At 46.4% G+C, this 20,530-nt stretch overlaps 8 non-coding genes and 2 pseudogenes across 8 annotated transcripts; all 10 read right to left on the bottom strand.

Annotated features, from left to right (window-relative positions):
* Positions 1-838: 838 nt before the first annotated feature.
* LOC130337668 (U2 spliceosomal RNA) lies at positions 839-1,029 on the bottom strand. Its single transcript, XR_008878516.1, has one exon. It is a non-coding gene; the product is annotated as a U2 spliceosomal RNA (small nuclear RNA).
* Positions 1,030-3,113: 2,084 nt separating this feature from the next.
* LOC130337665 (U2 spliceosomal RNA) lies at positions 3,114-3,304 on the bottom strand. Its single transcript, XR_008878514.1, has one exon. It is a non-coding gene; the product is annotated as a U2 spliceosomal RNA (small nuclear RNA).
* A 2,092-nt stretch (positions 3,305-5,396) lies between these two features.
* LOC130337627 (U2 spliceosomal RNA) lies at positions 5,397-5,576 on the bottom strand (annotated as a pseudogene).
* Positions 5,577-6,270: 694 nt separating this feature from the next.
* On the bottom strand, positions 6,271-6,430 carry LOC130337633 (U2 spliceosomal RNA; annotated as a pseudogene).
* A 2,074-nt stretch (positions 6,431-8,504) lies between these two features.
* LOC130337664 (U2 spliceosomal RNA) lies at positions 8,505-8,695 on the bottom strand. Its single transcript, XR_008878513.1, has one exon. It is a non-coding gene; the product is annotated as a U2 spliceosomal RNA (small nuclear RNA).
* A 2,086-nt stretch (positions 8,696-10,781) lies between these two features.
* LOC130337663 (U2 spliceosomal RNA) lies at positions 10,782-10,972 on the bottom strand. The gene has a single exon (XR_008878512.1). It is a non-coding gene; the product is annotated as a U2 spliceosomal RNA (small nuclear RNA).
* A 2,091-nt stretch (positions 10,973-13,063) lies between these two features.
* LOC130337662 (U2 spliceosomal RNA) lies at positions 13,064-13,254 on the bottom strand. The gene has a single exon (XR_008878511.1). It is a non-coding gene; the product is annotated as a U2 spliceosomal RNA (small nuclear RNA).
* A 2,082-nt stretch (positions 13,255-15,336) lies between these two features.
* Positions 15,337-15,527, bottom strand: LOC130337661 (U2 spliceosomal RNA). The gene has a single exon (XR_008878510.1). It is a non-coding gene; the product is annotated as a U2 spliceosomal RNA (small nuclear RNA).
* Positions 15,528-17,615: 2,088 nt separating this feature from the next.
* Positions 17,616-17,806, bottom strand: LOC130337660 (U2 spliceosomal RNA). The gene has a single exon (XR_008878509.1). It is a non-coding gene; the product is annotated as a U2 spliceosomal RNA (small nuclear RNA).
* A 2,086-nt stretch (positions 17,807-19,892) lies between these two features.
* Positions 19,893-20,083, bottom strand: LOC130337659 (U2 spliceosomal RNA). The gene has a single exon (XR_008878508.1). It is a non-coding gene; the product is annotated as a U2 spliceosomal RNA (small nuclear RNA).
* Positions 20,084-20,530: the final 447 nt, after the last annotated feature.

Below are 20,530 nucleotides of genomic sequence, written 5' to 3'. Positions count from 1 at the left end.
ATAGGTGCTGAATACATAAAAAGCGACTGTTCAGCGACAGACAAGTCGCATCGGCTGAAAGTAGGCCAGAATGTCAGTCCATGTTGGAGCAGGTTTAGATACAGTCTAAAGTATAGATCTCAAAGTCTGTGCACAGAATTTAGCAAGGGCCTCGCACCTTCTGATGCATCAGGTAGGTGCACAATAGCATAGCCTAACCCTCTGTACTTTGGTCTATATTGATGCGGGACATAGACAGCCAGCTGATGACCAATCCATTAGTGCAATGGATGGCTGGAAGCATTTGTCTTTGCCTTTGCAATACCACAGAAGCAATGCATGGTCAATGTACAGCAATGACACACCTGTGTGAACAGCCAGGAGACCCCCCCCATGTTATGTTACATAGTTACATAGTTAGTACGGTCGAAAAAAGACATATGTCCATCAAGTTCAACCAGGGAATTAAGGGGTAGGGGTGTGGCGCGATATTGGGGAAGGGATGAGATTTTATATTTCTTCATAAGCATTAATCTTATTTTGTCAATTAGGAACATTCAGCACCCACCCGCTATCAAGGCAGCTGCCTATCATGTCATGCCCTACCTGCACAGGTGTGCTGGCTACTCAAATGATCCAATTAAGGAGGCCATTTAGTCAGCAGCAGCAGAAGTCCTGTGCCTGGACGCTCCAACAGCGGCCAGACACAAGCAGAAGCAGAAGCAGCAGAAGCAGCAGCAGCACCACCTTTTGTTTTTTGGCTGCAGCAGCAGCAGCAAGGCCCACAGGGCTGGCTAGCTGGCTAGCCAGCAAGCAGGTAGCAATGAAAGTAGGAATCTTTCTTTTTAACCCTGTAAGGGGGTGGTGCACTGTACCCGAAGATACTGCCATATCGGGTCAATGCATAGGGCGACGGAAGCAAGCTTCGAAATCGGCCCCCGTTCTCAAAAATCCATTTAATATATGGTCCCCAGATAGGGGACGTATCAGATATTAAACTGATAAGAACAGATACTACACTTGATCTTAGCCAAAAGGCCGAGAAGCGATAACCGTGAAAGGGGCGGGCCCAACAAGGTCCCCTTCATGGGCACTATCACTGCTTGCTGTCAGGGAGGCTGCCAGACAATTTTCCATGCACACTCTGGGCTGGGGGGCAGTCAACCACCAGTACACACAGCAGAACCTAAACCCATACCATTATTGCTAAGCAGCAAGACAGGGGCCCATTGCACTCCCACGGGGCCTTTTTAAATGCAATCCATAACCCGGATTTGCCAGGAACCCTTCTTACTCCTCCTACTTGCATGTGACACTGGGCTTAGGATCTGCATAGGAAACACACACACAAGCACACACCTACCTTTGTTGCCTGCAGATGCCTCCTTGGCTGTCCCCAAACGGTATCAAACCAACACCCACGGGAAGCTGTAAGCATAGAGGACATGCCTGCACCCCATTGGACTTACCTGTGTGGGTTAAATCCGGGTTATTTGACAACCTATGGCGGTGATGGTTCTGCTCAGGCAGAGCAGTGCTGATGCTCCTCATAAAGCTGTCGCTGCTGTGAAGGTTCTAGGTGACATCACAAATCCCTATGGTTACATACACAACAAAGCTGGGTTGTTGTTGTTTACACTCTGCAAGGCCTGTGGAAGTGAGTGACATCATAGCACTGTAGTTCTGAGGGTTCTAGATGGATGCAACAATCTCCTGTTGCTTCTATGAAGGCCATAATAGACGACATCACCAAACAGCTCCATAGTCACATACACAGCAAAGGAGAGATGTTGTTTACACCTAGTGATGTCAGTGGTATTGAGTGACATCACAGCACAGTGCTAAGGCTCCTGGGCCTGGACACAGCAGCGGCTGCAATATCTCAACGGAGAATACGTTTATATATATGTGTGTGTGTGCGCGTATATATATATATATATATATATATATATATATATATATATTTCTCCGCCGAAATCACTTTTAAACCCATTTCCACCTTTTTTTCCCTTCTCTTCCTCTTACTTTTTTTTCACGTTTTTTTACGTTTTTCTCCTTTTCGCCTCTTTTCTGGGCGTATTATTCTTCTTTTTCTTCTTTTTTTTCGTCTAATGCATACCCCATCAGTGCAGCAATGCTTATTCAATACCGCCAGCAGATGGAGACACTGGGGGATAATTTTCTAAGGATTTATACTGATTTTTCCTGTCTGAATTTGTCGCACAGAAAGTTGCAGGCCAAATATGTGTGACATTTCTGCGACTTTAGCTTCTAGAGCATTTTTACAACATTATACATAGGTGCTGAATACATAAAAAGCGACTGTTCAGCGACAGACAAGTCGCATCGGCTGAAAGTAGGCCAGAATGTCAGTCCATGTTGGAGCAGGTTTAGATACAGTCTAAAGTATAGATCTCAAAGTCTGTGCACAGAATTTAGCAAGGGCCTCGCACCTTCTGATGCATCAGGTAGGTGCACAATAGCATAGCCTAACCCTCTGTACTTTGGTCTATATTGATGCGGGACATAGACAGCCAGCTGATGACCAATCCATTAGTGCAATGGATGGCTGGAAGCATTTGTCTTTGCCTTTGCAATACCACAGAAGCAATGCATGGTCAATGTACAGCAATGACACACCTGTGTGAACAGCCAGGAGACCCCCCCCATGTTATGTTACATAGTTACATAGTTAGTACGGTCGAAAAAAGACATATGTCCATCAAGTTCAACCAGGGAATTAAGGGGTAGGGGTGTGGCGCGATATTGGGGAAGGGATGAGATTTTATATTTCTTCATAAGCATTAATCTTATTTTGTCAATTAGGAACATTCAGCACCCACCCGCTATCAAGGCAGCTGCCTATCATGTCATGCCCTACCTGCACAGGTGTGCTGGCTACTCAAATGATCCAATTAAGGAGGCCATTTAGTCAGCAGCAGCAGAAGTCCTGTGCCTGGACGCTCCAACAGCGGCCAGACACAAGCAGAAGCAGAAGCAGCAGAAGCAGCAGCAGCACCACCTTTTGTTTTTTGGCTGCAGCAGCAGCAGCAAGGCCCACAGGGCTGGCTAGCTGGCTAGCCAGCAAGCAGGTAGCAATGAAAGTAGGAATCTTTCTTTTTAACCCTGTAAGGGGGTGGTGCACTGTACCCGAAGATACTGCCATATCGGGTCAATGCATAGGGCGACGGAAGCAAGCTTCGAAATCGGCCCCCGTTCTCAAAAATCCATTTAATATATGGTCCCCAGATAGGGGACGTATCAGATATTAAACTGATAAGAACAGATACTACACTTGATCTTAGCCAAAAGGCCGAGAAGCGATAACCGTGAAAGGGGCGGGCCCAACAAGGTCCCCTTCATGGGCACTATCACTGCTTGCTGTCAGGGAGGCTGCCAGACAATTTTCCATGCACACTCTGGGCTGGGGGGCAGTCAACCACCAGTACACACAGCAGAACCTAAACCCATACCATTATTGCTAAGCAGCAAGACAGGGGCCCATTGCACTCCCATGGGGCCTTTTTAAATGCAATCCATAACCCGGATTTGCCAGGAACCCTTCTTACTCCTCCTACTTGCATGTGACACTGGGCTTAGGATCTGCATAGGAAACACACACACAAGCACACACCTACCTTTGTTGCCTGCAGATGCCTCCTTGGCTGTCCCCAAACGGTATCAAACCAACACCCACGGGAAGCTGTAAGCATAGAGGACATGCCTGCACCCCATTGGACTTACCTGTGTGGGTTAAATCCGGGTTATTTGACAACCTATGGCGGTGATGGTTCTGCTCAGGCAGAGCAGTGCTGATGCTCCTCATAAAGCTGTCGCTGCTGTGAAGGTTCTAGGTGACATCACAAATCCCTATGGTTACATACACAACAAAGCTGGGTTGTTGTTGTTTACACTCTGCAAGGCCTGTGGAAGTGAGTGACATCATAGCACTGTAGTTCTGAGGGTTCTAGATGGATGCAACAATCTCCTGTTGCTTCTATGAAGGCCATAATAGACGACATCACCAAACAGCTCCATAGTCACATACACAGCAAAGGAGAGATGTTGTTTACACCTAGTGATGTCAGTGGTATTGAGTGACATCACAGCACAGTGCTAAGGCTCCTGGGCCTGGACACAGCAGCGGCTGCAATATCTCAACGGAGAATACGTTTATATATATGTGTGTGTGTGCGCGTATATATATATATATATATATATATATATATATATATATATATATATATTTCTCCGCCGAAATCACTTTTAAACCCATTTCCACCTTTTTTTCCCTTCTCTTCCTCTTACTTTTTTTTCACGTTTTTTTACGTTTTTCTCCTTTTCGCCTCTTTTCTGGGCGTATTATTCTTCTTTTTCTTCTTTTTTTTCGTCTAATGCATACCCCATCAGTGCAGCAATGCTTATTCAATACCGCCAGCAGATGGAGACACTGGGGGATAATTTTCTAAGGATTTATACTGATTTTTCCTGTCTGAATTTGTCGCACAGAAAGTTGCAGGCCAAATATGTGTGACATTTCTGCGACTTTAGCTTCTAGAGCATTTTTACAACATTATACATAGGTGCTGAATACATAAAAAGCGACTGTTCAGCGACAGACAAGTCGCATCGGCTGAAAGTAGGCCAGAATGTCAGTCCATGTTGGAGCAGGTTTAGATACAGTCTAAAGTATAGATCTCAAAGTCTGTGCACAGAATTTAGCAAGGGCCTCGCACCTTCTGATGCATCAGGTAGGTGCACTGTAGCATAGCCTAACCCTCTGTACTTTGGTCTATATTGATGCGGGACATAGACAGCCAGCTGATGACCAATCCATTAGTGCAATGGATGGCTGGAAGCATTTGTCTTTGCCTTTGCAATACCACAGAAGCAATGCATGGTCAATGTACAGCAATGACACACCTGTGTGAACAGCCAGGAGACCCCCCCCATGTTATGTTACATAGTTACATAGTTAGTACGGTCGAAAAAAGACATATGTCCATCAAGTTCAACCAGGGAATTAAGGGGTAGGGGTGTGGCGCGATATTGGGGAAGGGATGAGATTTTATATTTCTTCATAAGCATTAATCTTATTTTGTCAATTAGGAACATTCAGCACCCACCCGCTATCAAGGCAGCTGCCTATCATGTCATGCCCTACCTGCACAGGTGTGCTGGCTACTCAAATGATCCAATTAAGGAGGCCATTTAGTCAGCAGCAGCAGAAGTCCTGTGCCTGGACGCTCCAACAGCGGCCAGACACAAGCAGAAGCAGAAGCAGCAGAAGCAGCAGCAGCACCACCTTTTGTTTTTTGGCTGCAGCAGCAGCAGCAAGGCCCACAGGGCTGGCTAGCTGGCTAGCCAGCAAGCAGGTAGCAATGAAAGTAGGAATCTTTCTTTTTAACCCTGTAAGGGGGTGGTGCACTGTACCCGAAGATACTGCCATATCGGGTCAATGCATAGGGCGACGGAAGCAAGCTTCGAAATCGGCCCCCGTTCTCAAAAATCCATTTAATATATGGTCCCCAGATAGGGGACGTATCAGATATTAAACTGATAAGAACAGATTTTTTTTTTTTTTATCTAAAGCCGAGGAACGTGCTTTCGATTCACCCAAAGTGCAAGAAAAAGTGCAAACGTGTTACACTAAAAAAAACGTGCACAAAGGATGCGGTCTATCGCAAGCCCTTCTCCGATAGGAGAGAGGCCCCCCAACAAACCTTACCCTTCACCTCCGGACCAAAAGGTACCTGCGAGGTTCCAGGTTCGATGTCCCTTTTCGCCGAAGCTACTAGGGGACCACAAATGCTCCCGGCATCCCCCTTGGCGTTGGCCAAGGTATCTGCCCGCAGAGCCGATTACAGTAGGTACCCTGCCAAAGCAGGAGTACCCGGGGTGTTTGCAGGGAGGTGCGGAACCTAATGGCCACACACACCTCCCCTAGACCGCCAGGAGGGACACCCAGAAGGGCTACCGCATCCTGACAAATCCTGTGAACACACAACACGCAAAAAGTGACACAGTGAGACAAAAAAGAAATAAATAAGTGAATGTGTGCAGATATACTGCCCGGACATCCGGCCGGATCTATAAAAATTTCTCTGATCCTAGCCAGAAGGCCGGGAATCAAGAGGTGAGTGCCACAAGGTGAAGAGATTATGGTGCCCGTGCTTCAACTCAGTGAGCCTATTCTCCCAGTGAGTTTCGGCACCTCGGGGTCACCACTCCCCGAGGCACAAAAGTACCTCGGCTCTAGACCCTCTCAGCCTCATGGCGAGACCCGGAGGGAACAGGTCACATCGGGGCAGCCGTCGAGCTGATTCCTCAGAACCAGCCCCGGAAAGCCCTGGTACACCTGCATCCTCCATGCAGCACCCATCCCCACCAGCATGAAAACTGATAAGAACAGATACTACACTTGATCTTAGCCAAAAGGCCGAGAAGCGATAACCGTGAAAGGGGCGGGCCCAACAAGGTCCCCTTCATGGGCACTATCACTGCTTGCTGTCAGGGAGGCTGCCAGACAATTTTCCATGCACACTCTGGGCTGGGGGGCAGTCAACCACCAGTACACACAGCAGAACCTAAACCCATACCATTATTGCTAAGCAGCAAGACAGGGGCCCATTGCACTCCCACGGGGCCTTTTTAAATGCAATCCATAACCCGGATTTGCCAGGAACCCTTCTTACTCCTCCTACTTGCATGTGACACTGGGCTTAGGATCTGCATAGGAAACACACACACAAGCACACACCTACCTTTGTTGCCTGCAGATGCCTCCTTGGCTGTCCCCAAACGGTATCAAACCAACACCCACGGGAAGCTGTAAGCATAGAGGACATGCCTGCACCCCATTGGACTTACCTGTGTGGGTTAAATCCGGGTTATTTGACAACCTATGGCGGTGATGGTTCTGCTCAGGCAGAGCAGTGCTGATGCTCCTCATAAAGCTGTCGCTGCTGTGAAGGTTCTAGGTGACATCACAAATCCCTATGGTTACATACACAACAAAGCTGGGTTGTTGTTGTTTACACTCTGCAAGGCCTGTGGAAGTGAGTGACATCATAGCACTGTAGTTCTGAGGGTTCTAGATGGATGCAACAATCTCCTGTTGCTTCTATGAAGGCCATAATAGACGACATCACCAAACAGCTCCATAGTCACATACACAGCAAAGGAGAGATGTTGTTTACACCTAGTGATGTCAGTGGTATTGAGTGACATCACAGCACAGTGCTAAGGCTCCTGGGCCTGGACACAGCAGCGGCTGCAATATCTCAACGGAGAATACGTTTATATATATGTGTGTGTGTGCGCGTATATATATATATATATATATATATATATATATATATTTCTCCGCCGAAATCACTTTTAAACCCATTTCCACCTTTTTTTCCCTTCTCTTCCTCTTACTTTTTTTTCACGTTTTTTTACGTTTTTCTCCTTTTCGCCTCTTTTCTGGGCGTATTATTCTTCTTTTTCTTCTTTTTTTTCGTCTAATGCATACCCCATCAGTGCAGCAATGCTTATTCAATACCGCCAGCAGATGGAGACACTGGGGGATAATTTTCTAAGGATTTATACTGATTTTTCCTGTCTGAATTTGTCGCACAGAAAGTTGCAGGCCAAATATGTGTGACATTTCTGCGACTTTAGCTTCTAGAGCATTTTTACAACATTATACATAGGTGCTGAATACATAAAAAGCGACTGTTCAGCGACAGACAAGTCGCATCGGCTGAAAGTAGGCCAGAATGTCAGTCCATGTTGGAGCAGGTTTAGATACAGTCTAAAGTATAGATCTCAAAGTCTGTGCACAGAATTTAGCAAGGGCCTCGCACCTTCTGATGCATCAGGTAGGTGCACAATAGCATAGCCTAACCCTCTGTACTTTGGTCTATATTGATGCGGGACATAGACAGCCAGCTGATGACCAATCCATTAGTGCAATGGATGGCTGGAAGCATTTGTCTTTGCCTTTGCAATACCACAGAAGCAATGCATGGTCAATGTACAGCAATGACACACCTGTGTGAACAGCCAGGAGACCCCCCCCATGTTATGTTACATAGTTACATAGTTAGTACGGTCGAAAAAAGACATATGTCCATCAAGTTCAACCAGGGAATTAAGGGGTAGGGGTGTGGCGCGATATTGGGGAAGGGATGAGATTTTATATTTCTTCATAAGCATTAATCTTATTTTGTCAATTAGGAACATTCAGCACCCACCCGCTATCAAGGCAGCTGCCTATCATGTCATGCCCTACCTGCACAGGTGTGCTGGCTACTCAAATGATCCAATTAAGGAGGCCATTTAGTCAGCAGCAGCAGAAGTCCTGTGCCTGGACGCTCCAACAGCGGCCAGACACAAGCAGAAGCAGAAGCAGCAGCAGCAGCACCACCTTTTGTTTTTTGGCTGCAGCAGCAGCAGCAAGGCCCACAGGGCTGGCTAGCTGGCTAGCCAGCAAGCAGGTAGCAATGAAAGTAGGAATCTTTCTTTTTAACCCTGTAAGGGGGTGGTGCACTGTACCCGAAGATACTGCCATATCGGGTCAATGCATAGGGCGACGGAAGCAAGCTTCGAAATCGGCCCCCGTTCTCAAAAATCCATTTAATATATGGTCCCCAGATAGGGGACGTATCAGATATTAAACTGATAAGAACAGATACTACACTTGATCTTAGCCAAAAGGCCGAGAAGCGATAACCGTGAAAGGGGCGGGCCCAACAAGGTCCCCTTCATGGGCACTATCACTGCTTGCTGTCAGGGAGGCTGCCAGACAATTTTCCATGCACACTCTGGGCTGGGGGGCAGTCAACCACCAGTACACACAGCAGAACCTAAACCCATACCATTATTGCTAAGCAGCAAGACAGGGGCCCATTGCACTCCCATGGGGCCTTTTTAAATGCAATCCATAACCCGGATTTGCCAGGAACCCTTCTTACTCCTCCTACTTGCATGTGACACTGGGCTTAGGATCTGCATAGGAAACACACACACAAGCACACACCTACCTTTGTTGCCTGCAGATGCCTCCTTGGCTGTCCCCAAACGGTATCAAACCAACACCCACGGGAAGCTGTAAGCATAGAGGACATGCCTGCACCCCATTGGACTTACCTGTGTGGGTTAAATCTGGGTTATTTGACAACCTATGGCGGTGATGGTTCTGCTCAGGCAGAGCAGTGCTGATGCTCCTCATAAAGCTGTCGCTGCTGTGAAGGTTCTAGGTGACATCACAAATCCCTATGGTTACATACACAACAAAGCTGGGTTGTTGTTGTTTACACTCTGCAAGGCCTGTGGAAGTGAGTGACATCATAGCACTGTAGTTCTGAGGGTTCTAGATGGATGCAACAATCTCCTGTTGCTTCTATGAAGGCCATAATAGACGACATCACCAAACAGCTCCATAGTCACATACACAGCAAAGGAGAGATGTTGTTTACACCTAGTGATGTCAGTGGTATTGAGTGACATCACAGCACAGTGCTAAGGCTCCTGGGCCTGGACACAGCAGCGGCTGCAATATCTCAACGGAGAATACGTTTATATATATGTGTGTGTGTGCGCGTATATATATATATATATATATATATATATATATATATATATATTTCTCCGCCGAAATCACTTTTAAACCCATTTCCACCTTTTTTTCCCTTCTCTTCCTCTTACTTTTTTTTCACGTTTTTTTACGTTTTTCTCCTTTTCGCCTCTTTTCTGGGCGTATTATTCTTCTTTTTCTTCTTTTTTTTCGTCTAATGCATACCCCATCAGTGCAGCAATGCTTATTCAATACCGCCAGCAGATGGAGACACTGGGGGATAATTTTCTAAGGATTTATACTGATTTTTCCTGTCTGAATTTGTCGCACAGAAAGTTGCAGGCCAAATATGTGTGACATTTCTGCGACTTTAGCTTCTAGAGCATTTTTACAACATTATACATAGGTGCTGAATACATAAAAAGCGACTGTTCAGCGACAGACAAGTCGCATCGGCTGAAAGTAGGCCAGAATGTCAGTCCATGTTGGAGCAGGTTTAGATACAGTCTAAAGTATAGATCTCAAAGTCTGTGCACAGAATTTAGCAAGGGCCTCGCACCTTCTGATGCATCAGGTAGGTGCACTGTAGCATAGCCTAACCCTCTGTACTTTGGTCTATATTGATGCGGGACATAGACAGCCAGCTGATGACCAATCCATTAGTGCAATGGATGGCTGGAAGCATTTGTCTTTGCCTTTGCAATACCACAGAAGCAATGCATGGTCAATGTACAGCAATGACACACCTGTGTGAACAGCCAGGAGACCCCCCCCATGTTATGTTACATAGTTACATAGTTAGTACGGTCGAAAAAAGACATATGTCCATCAAGTTCAACCAGGGAATTAAGGGGTAGGGGTGTGGCGCGATATTGGGGAAGGGATGAGATTTTATATTTCTTCATAAGCATTAATCTTATTTTGTCAATTAGGAACATTCAGCACCCACCCGCTATCAAGGCAGCTGCCTATCATGTCATGCCCTACCTGCACAGGTGTGCTGGCTACTCAAATGATCCAATTAAGGAGGCCATTTAGTCAGCAGCAGCAGAAGTCCTGTGCCTGGACGCTCCAACAGCGGCCAGACACAAGCAGAAGCAGAAGCAGCAGAAGCAGCAGCAGCACCACCTTTTGTTTTTTGGCTGCAGCAGCAGCAGCAAGGCCCACAGGGCTGGCTAGCTGGCTAGCCAGCAAGCAGGTAGCAATGAAAGTAGGAATCTTTCTTTTTAACCCTGTAAGGGGGTGGTGCACTGTACCCGAAGATACTGCCATATCGGGTCAATGCATAGGGCGACGGAAGCAAGCTTCGAAATCGGCCCCCGTTCTCAAAAATCCATTTAATATATGGTCCCCAGATAGGGGACGTATCAGATATTAAACTGATAAGAACAGATACTACACTTGATCTTAGCCAAAAGGCCGAGAAGCGATAACCGTGAAAGGGGTGGGCCCAACAAGGTCCCCTTCATGGGCACTATCACTGCTTGCTGTCAGGGAGGCTGCCAGACAATTTTCCATGCACACTCTGGGCTGGGGGGCAGTCAACCACCAGTACACACAGCAGAACCTAAACCCATACCATTATTGCTAAGCAGCAAGACAGGGGCCCATTGCACTCCCACGGGGCCTTTTTAAATGCAATCCATAACCCGGATTTGCCAGGAACCCTTCTTACTCCTCCTACTTGCATGTGACACTGGGCTTAGGATCTGCATAGGAAACACACACACAAGCACACACCTACCTTTGTTGCCTGCAGATGCCTCCTTGGCTGTCCCCAAACGGTATCAAACCAACACCCACGGGAAGCTGTAAGCATAGAGGACATGCCTGCACCCCATTGGACTTACCTGTGTGGGTTAAATCCGGGTTATTTGACAACCTATGGCGGTGATGGTTCTGCTCAGGCAGAGCAGTGCTGATGCTCCTCATAAAGCTGTCGCTGCTGTGAAGGTTCTAGGTGACATCACAAATCCCTATGGTTACATACACAACAAAGCTGGGTTGTTGTTGTTTACACTCTGCAAGGCCTGTGGAAGTGAGTGACATCATAGCACTGTAGTTCTGAGGGTTCTAGATGGATGCAACAATCTCCTGTTGCTTCTATGAAGGCCATAATAGACGACATCACCAAACAGCTCCATAGTCACATACACAGCAAAGGAGAGATGTTGTTTACACCTAGTGATGTCAGTGGTATTGAGTGACATCACAGCACAGTGCTAAGGCTCCTGGGCCTGGACACAGCAGCGGCTGCAATATCTCAACGGAGAATACGTTTATATATATGTGTGTGTGTGCGCGTATATATATATATATATATATATATATATATATATATATATATATTTCTCCGCCGAAATCACTTTTAAACCCATTTCCACCTTTTTTTCCCTTCTCTTCCTCTTACTTTTTTTTCACGTTTTTTTACGTTTTTCTCCTTTTCGCCTCTTTTCTGGGCGTATTATTCTTCTTTTTCTTCTTTTTTTTCGTCTAATGCATACCCCATCAGTGCAGCAATGCTTATTCAATACCGCCAGCAGATGGAGACACTGGGGGATAATTTTCTAAGGATTTATACTGATTTTTCCTGTCTGAATTTGTCGCACAGAAAGTTGCAGGCCAAATATGTGTGACATTTCTGCGACTTTAGCTTCTAGAGCATTTTTACAACATTATACATAGGTGCTGAATACATAAAAAGCGACTGTTCAGCGACAGACAAGTCGCATCGGCTGAAAGTAGGCCAGAATGTCAGTCCATGTTGGAGCAGGTTTAGATACAGTCTAAAGTATAGATCTCAAAGTCTGTGCACAGAATTTAGCAAGGGCCTCGCACCTTCTGATGCATCAGGTAGGTGCACAATAGCATAGCCTAACCCTCTGTACTTTGGTCTATATTGATGCGGGACATAGACAGCCAGCTGATGACCAATCCATTAGTGCAATGGATGGCTGGAAGCATTTGTCTTTGCCTTTGCAATACCACAGAAGCAATGCATGGTCAATGTACAGCAATGACACACCTGTGTGAACAGCCAGGAGACCCCCCCCATGTTATGTTACATAGTTACATAGTTAGTACGGTCGAAAAAAGACATATGTCCATCAAGTTCAACCAGGGAATTAAGGGGTAGGGGTGTGGCGCGATATTGGGGAAGGGATGAGATTTTATATTTCTTCATAAGCATTAATCTTATTTTGTCAATTAGGAACATTCAGCACCCACCCGCTATCAAGGCAGCTGCCTATCATGTCATGCCCTACCTGCACAGGTGTGCTGGCTACTCAAATGATCCAATTAAGGAGGCCATTTAGTCAGCAGCAGCAGAAGTCCTGTGCCTGGACGCTCCAACAGCGGCCAGACACAAGCAGAAGCAGAAGCAGCAGAAGCAGCAGCAGCAGCACCACCTTTTGTTTTTTGGCTGCAGCAGCAGCAGCAAGGCCCACAGGGCTGGCTAGCTGGCTAGCCAGCAAGCAGGTAGCAATGAAAGTAGGAATCTTTCTTTTTAACCCTGTAAGGGGGTGGTGCACTGTACCCGAAGATACTGCCATATCGGGTCAATGCATAGGGCGACGGAAGCAAGCTTCGAAATCGGCCCCCGTTCTCAAAAATCCATTTAATATATGGTCCCCAGATAGGGGACGTATCAGATATTAAACTGATAAGAACAGATACTACACTTGATCTTAGCCAAAAGGCCGAGAAGCGATAACCGTGAAAGGGACGGGCCCAACAAGGTCCCCTTCATGGGCACTATCACTGCTTGCTGTCAGGGAGGCTGCCAGACAATTTTCCATGCACACTCTGGGCTGGGGGGCAGTCAACCACCAGTACACACAGCAGAACCTAAACCCATACCATTATTGCTAAGCAGCAAGACAGGGGCCCATTGCACTCCCACGGGGCCTTTTTAAATGCAATCCATAACCCGGATTTGCCAGGAACCCTTCTTACTCCTCCTACTTGCATGTGACACTGGGCTTAGGATCTGCATAGGAAACACACACACAAGCACACACCTACCTTTGTTGCCTGCAGATGCCTCCTTGGCTGTCCCCAAACGGTATCAAACCAACACCCACGGGAAGCTGTAAGCATAGAGGACATGCCTGCACCCCATTGGACTTACCTGTGTGGGTTAAATCCGGGTTATTTGACAACCTATGGCGGTGATGGTTCTGCTCAGGCAGAGCAGTGCTGATGCTCCTCATAAAGCTGTCGCTGCTGTGAAGGTTCTAGGTGACATCACAAATCCCTATGGTTACATACACAACAAAGCTGGGTTGTTGTTGTTTACACTCTGCAAGGCCTGTGGAAGTGAGTGACATCATAGCACTGTAGTTCTGAGGGTTCTAGATGGATGCAACAATCTCCTGTTGCTTCTATGAAGGCCATAATAGACGACATCACCAAACAGCTCCATAGTCACATACACAGCAAAGGAGAGATGTTGTTTACACCTAGTGATGTCAGTGGTATTGAGTGACATCACAGCACAGTGCTAAGGCTCCTGGGCCTGGACACAGCAGCGGCTGCAATATCTCAACGGAGAATACGTTTATATATATGTGTGTGTGTGCGCGTATATATATATATATATATATATATATATATATATATATTTCTCCGCCGAAATCACTTTTAAACCCATTTCCACCTTTTTTTCCCTTCTCTTCCTCTTACTTTTTTTTCACGTTTTTTTACGTTTTTCTCCTTTTCGCCTCTTTTCTGGGCGTATTATTCTTCTTTTTCTTCTTTTTTTTCGTCTAATGCATACCCCATCAGTGCAGCAATGCTTATTCAATACCGCCAGCAGATGGAGACACTGGGGGATAATTTTCTAAGGATTTATACTGATTTTTCCTGTCTGAATTTGTCGCACAGAAAGTTGCAGGCCAAATATGTGTGACATTTCTGCGACTTTAGCTTCTAGAGCATTTTTACAACATTATACATAGGTGCTGAATACATAAAAAGCGACTGTTCAGCGACAGACAAGTCGCATCGGCTGAAAGTAGGCCAGAATGTCAGTCCATGTTGGAGCAGGTTTAGATACAGTCTAAAGTATAGATCTCAAAGTCTGTGCACAGAATTTAGCAAGGGCCTCGCACCTTCTGATGCATCAGGTAGGTGCACAATAGCATAGCCTAACCCTCTGTACTTTGGTCTATATTGATGCGGGACATAGACAGCCAGCTGATGACCAATCCATTAGTGCAATGGATGGCTGGAAGCATTTGTCTTTGCCTTTGCAATACCACAGAAGCAATGCATGGTCAATGTACAGCAATGACACACCTGTGTGAACAGCCAGGAGACCCCCCCCATGTTATGTTACATAGTTACATAGTTAGTACGGTCGAAAAAAGACATATGTCCATCAAGTTCAACCAGGGAATTAAGGGGTAGGGGTGTGGCGCGATATTGGGGAAGGGATGAGATTTTATATTTCTTCATAAGCATTAATCTTATTTTGTCAATTAGGAACATTCAGCACCCACCCGCTATCAAGGCAGCTGCCTATCATGTCATGCCCTACCTGCACAGGTGTGCTGGCTACTCAAATGATCCAATTAAGGAGGCCATTTAGTCAGCAGCAGCAGAAGTCCTGTGCCTGGACGCTCCAACAGCGGCCAGACACAAGCAGAAGCAGAAGCAGCAGAAGCAGCAGCAGCACCACCTTTTGTTTTTTGGCTGCAGCAGCAGCAGCAAGGCCCACAGGGCTGGCTAGCTGGCTAGCCAGCAAGCAGGTAGCAATGAAAGTAGGAATCTTTCTTTTTAACCCTGTAAGGGGGTGGTGCACTGTACCCGAAGATACTGCCATATCGGGTCAATGCATAGGGCGACGGAAGCAAGCTTCGAAATCGGCCCCCGTTCTCAAAAATCCATTTAATATATGGTCCCCAGATAGGGGACGTATCAGATATTAAACTGATAAGAACAGATACTACACTTGATCTTAGCCAAAAGGCCGAGAAGCGATAACCGTGAAAGGGGCGGGCCCAACAAGGTCCCCTTCATGGGCACTATCACTGCTTGCTGTCAGGGAGGCTGCCAGACAATTTTCCATGCACACTCTGGGCTGGGGGGCAGTCAACCACCAGTACACACAGCAGAACCTAAACCCATACCATTATTGCTAAGCAGCAAGACAGGGGCCCATTGCACTCCCACGGGGCCTTTTTAAATGCAATCCATAACCCGGATTTGCCAGGAACCCTTCTTACTCCTCCTACTTGCATGTGACACTGGGCTTAGGATCTGCATAGGAAACACACACACAAGCACACACCTACCTTTGTTGCCTGCAGATGCCTCCTTGGCTGTCCCCAAACGGTATCAAACCAACACCCACGGGAAGCTGTAAGCATAGAGGACATGCCTGCACCCCATTGGACTTACCTGTGTGGGTTAAATCCGGGTTATTTGACAACCTATGGCGGTGATGGTTCTGCTCAGGCAGAGCAGTGCTGATGCTCCTCATAAAGCTGTCGCTGCTGTGAAGGTTCTAGGTGACATCACAAATCCCTATGGTTACATACACAACAAAGCTGGGTTGTTGTTGTTTACACTCTGCAAGGCCTGTGGAAGTGAGTGACATCATAGCACTGTAGTTCTGAGGGTTCTAGATGGATGCAACAATCTCCTGTTACTTCTATGAAGGCCATAATAGACGACATCACCAAACAGCTCCATAGTCACATACACAGCAAAGGAGAGATGTTGTTTACACCTAGTGATGTCAGTGGTATTGAGTGACATCACAGCACAGTGCTAAGGCTCCTGGGCCTGGACACAGCAGCGGCTGCAATATCTCAACGGAGAATACGTTTATATATATGTGTGTGTGTGCGCGTATATATATATATATATATATATATATATATATATATATATATATTTCTCCGCCGAAATCACTTTTAAACCCATTTCCACCTTTTTTTCCCTTCTCTTCCTCTTACTTTTTTTTCACGTTTTTTTACGTTTTTCTCCTTTTCGCCTCTTTTCTGGGCGTATTATTCTTCTTTTTCTTCTTTTTTTTCGTCTAATGCATACCCCATCAGTGCAGCAATGCTTATTCAATACCGCCAGCAGATGGAGACACTGGGGGATAATTTTCTAAGGATTTATACTGATTTTTCCTGTCTGAATTTGTCGCACAGAAAGTTGCAGGCCAAATATGTGTGACATTTCTGCGACTTTAGCTTCTAGAGCATTTTTACAACATTATACATAGGTGCTGAATACATAAAAAGCGACTGTTCAGCGACAGACAAGTCGCATCGGCTGAAAGTAGGCCAGAATGTCAGTCCATGTTGGAGCAGGTTTAGATACAGTCTAAAGTATAGATCTCAAAGTCTGTGCACAGAATTTAGCAAGGGCCTCGCACCTTCTGATGCATCAGGTAGGTGCACAATAGCATAGCCTAACCCTCTGTACTTTGGTCTATATTGATGCGGGACATAGACAGCCAGCTGATGACCAATCCATTAGTGCAATGGATGGCTGGAAGCATTTGTCTTTGCCTTTGCAATACCACAGAAGCAATGCATGGTCAATGTACAGCAATGACACACCTGTGTGAACAGCCAGGAGACCCCCCCCATGTTATGTTACATAGTTACATAGTTAGTACGGTCGAAAAAAGACATATGTCCATCAAGTTCAACCAGGGAATTAAGGGGTAGGGGTGTGGCGCGATATTGGGGAAGGGATGAGATTTTATATTTCTTCATAAGCATTAATCTTATTTTGTCAATTAGGAACATTCAGCACCCACCCGCTATCAAGGCAGCTGCCTATCATGTCATGCCCTACCTGCACAGGTGTGCTGGCTACTCAAATGATCCAATTAAGGAGGCCATTTAGTCAGCAGCAGCAGAAGTCCTGTGCCTGGACGCTCCAACAGCGGCCAGACACAAGCAGAAGCAGAAGCAGCAGAAGCAGCAGCAGCACCACCTTTTGTTTTTTGGCTGCAGCAGCAGCAGCAAGGCCCACAGGGCTGGCTAGCTGGCTAGCCAGCAAGCAGGTAGCAATGAAAGTAGGAATCTTTCTTTTTAACCCTGTAAGGGGGTGGTGCACTGTACCCGAAGATACTGCCATATCGGGTCAATGCATAGGGCGACGGAAGCAAGCTTCGAAATCGGCCCCCGTTCTCAAAAATCCATTTAATATATGGTCCCCAGATAGGGGACGTATCAGATATTAAACTGATAAGAACAGATACTACACTTGATCTTAGCCAAAAGGCCGAGAAGCGATAACCGTGAAAGGGGCGGGCCCAACAAGGTCCCCTTCATGGGCACTATCACTGCTTGCTGTCAGGGAGGCTGCCAGACAATTTTCCATGCACACTCTGGGCTGGGGGGCAGTCAACCACCAGTACACACAGCAGAACCTAAACCCATACCATTATTGCTAAGCAGCAAGACAGGGGCCCATTGCACTCCCACGGGGCCTTTTTAAATGCAATCCATAACCCGGATTTGCCAGGAACCCTTCTTACTCCTCCTACTTGCATGTGACACTGGGCTTAGGATCTGCATAGGAAACACACACACAAGCACACACCTACCTTTGTTGCCTGCAGATGCCTCCTTGGCTGTCCCCAAACGGTATCAAACCAACACCCACGGGAAGCTGTAAGCATAGAGGACATGCCTGCACCCCATTGGACTTACCTGTGTGGGTTAAATCCGGGTTATTTGACAACCTATGGCGGTGATGGTTCTGCTCAGGCAGAGCAGTGCTGATGCTCCTCATAAAGCTGTCGCTGCTGTGAAGGTTCTAGGTGACATCACAAATCCCTATGGTTACATACACAACAAAGCTGGGTTGTTGTTGTTTACACTCTGCAAGGCCTGTGGAAGTGAGTGACATCATAGCACTGTAGTTCTGAGGGTTCTAGATGGATGCAACAATCTCCTGTTACTTCTATGAAGGCCATAATAGACGACATCACCAAACAGCTCCATAGTCACATACACAGCAAAGGAGAGATGTTGTTTACACCTAGTGATGTCAGTGGTATTGAGTGACATCACAGCACAGTGCTAAGGCTCCTGGGCCTGGACACAGCAGCGGCTGCAATATCTCAACGGAGAATACGTTTATATATATGTGTGTGTGTGCGCGTATATATATATATATATATATATATATATATATATATATATATTTCTCCGCCGAAATCACTTTTAAACCCATTTCCACCTTTTTTTCCCTTCTCTTCCTCTTACTTTTTTTTCACGTTTTTTTACGTTTTTCTCCTTTTCGCCTCTTTTCTGGGCGTATTATTCTTCTTTTTCTTCTTTTTTTTCGTCTAATGCATACCCCATCAGTGCAGCAATGCTTATTCAATACTGCCAGCAGATGGAGACACTGGGGGATAATTTTCTAAGGATTTATACTGATTTTTCCTGTCTGAATTTGTCGCACAGAAAGTTGCAGGCCAAATATGTGTGACATTTCTGCGACTTTAGCTTCTAGAGCATTTTTACAACATTATACATAGGTGCTGAATACATAAAAAGCGACTGTTCAGCGACAGACAAGTCGCATCGGCTGAAAGTAGGCCAGAATGTCAGTCCATGTTGGAGCAGGTTTAGATACAGTCTAAAGTATAGATCTCAAAGTCTGTGCACAGAATTTAGCAAGGGCCTCGCACCTTCTGATGCATCAGGTAGGTGCACAATAGCATAGCCTAACCCTCTGTACTTTGGTCTATATTGATGCGGGACATAGACAGCCAGCTGATGACCAATCCATTAGTGCAATGGATGGCTGGAAGCATTTGTCTTTGCCTTTGCAATACCACAGAAGCAATGCATGGTCAATGTACAGCAATGACACACCTGTGTGAACAGCCAGGAGACCCCCCCCATGTTATGTTACATAGTTACATAGTTAGTACGGTCGAAAAAAGACATATGTCCATCAAGTTCAACCAGGGAATTAAGGGGTAGGGGTGTGGCGCGATATTGGGGAAGGGATGAGATTTTATATTTCTTCATAAGCATTAATCTTATTTTGTCAATTAGGAACATTCAGCACCCACCCGCTATCAAGGCAGCTGCCTATCATGTCATGCCCTACCTGCACAGGTGTGCTGGCTACTCAAATGATCCAATTAAGGAGGCCATTTAGTCAGCAGCAGCAGAAGTCCTGTGCCTGGACGCTCCAACAGCGGCCAGACACAAGCAGAAGCAGAAGCAGCAGAAGCAGCAGCAGCACCACCTTTTGTTTTTTGGCTGCAGCAGCAGCAGCAAGGCCCACAGGGCTGGCTAGCTGGCTAGCCAGCAAGCAGGTAGCAATGAAAGTAGGAATCTTTCTTTTTAACCCTGTAAGGGGGTGGTGCACTGTACCCGAAGATACTGCCATATCGGGTCAATGCATAGGGCGACGGAAGCAAGCTTCGAAATCGGCCCCCGTTCTCAAAAATCCATTTAATATATGGTCCCCAGATAGGGGACGTATCAGATATTAAACTGATAAGAACAGATACTACACTTGATCTTAGCCAAAAGGCCGAGAAGCGATAACCGTGAAAGGGGCGGGCCCAACAAGGTCCCCTTCATGGGCACTATCACTGCTTGCTGTCAGGGAGGCTGCCAGACAATTTTCCATGCACACTCTGGGCTGGGGGGCAGTCAACCACCAGTACACACAGCAGAACCTAAACCCATACCATTATTGCTAAGCAGCAAGACAGGGGCCCATTGCACTCCCACGGGGCCTTTTTAAATGCAATCCATAACCCGGATTTGCCAGGAACCCTTCTTACTCCTCCTACTTGCATGTGACACTGGGCTTAGGATCTGCATAGGAAACACACACACAAGCACACACCTACCTTTGTTGCCTGCAGATGCCTCCTTGGCTGTCCCCAAACGGTATCAAACCAACACCCACGGGAAGCTGTAAGCATAGAGGACATGCCTGCACCCCATTGGACTTACCTGTGTGGGTTAAATCCGGGTTATTTGA

The sequence above is a fragment of the Hyla sarda genome, unplaced genomic scaffold (genome assembly GCF_029499605.1).
Source record: "Hyla sarda isolate aHylSar1 unplaced genomic scaffold, aHylSar1.hap1 scaffold_502, whole genome shotgun sequence".
In the NCBI taxonomy this organism is placed as follows: domain Eukaryota; kingdom Metazoa; phylum Chordata; class Amphibia; order Anura; family Hylidae; genus Hyla; species Hyla sarda.
The sequence above is the reverse complement of the archived record's forward strand: the minus strand, read 5'-3'. Positions and strand labels throughout refer to the sequence as shown.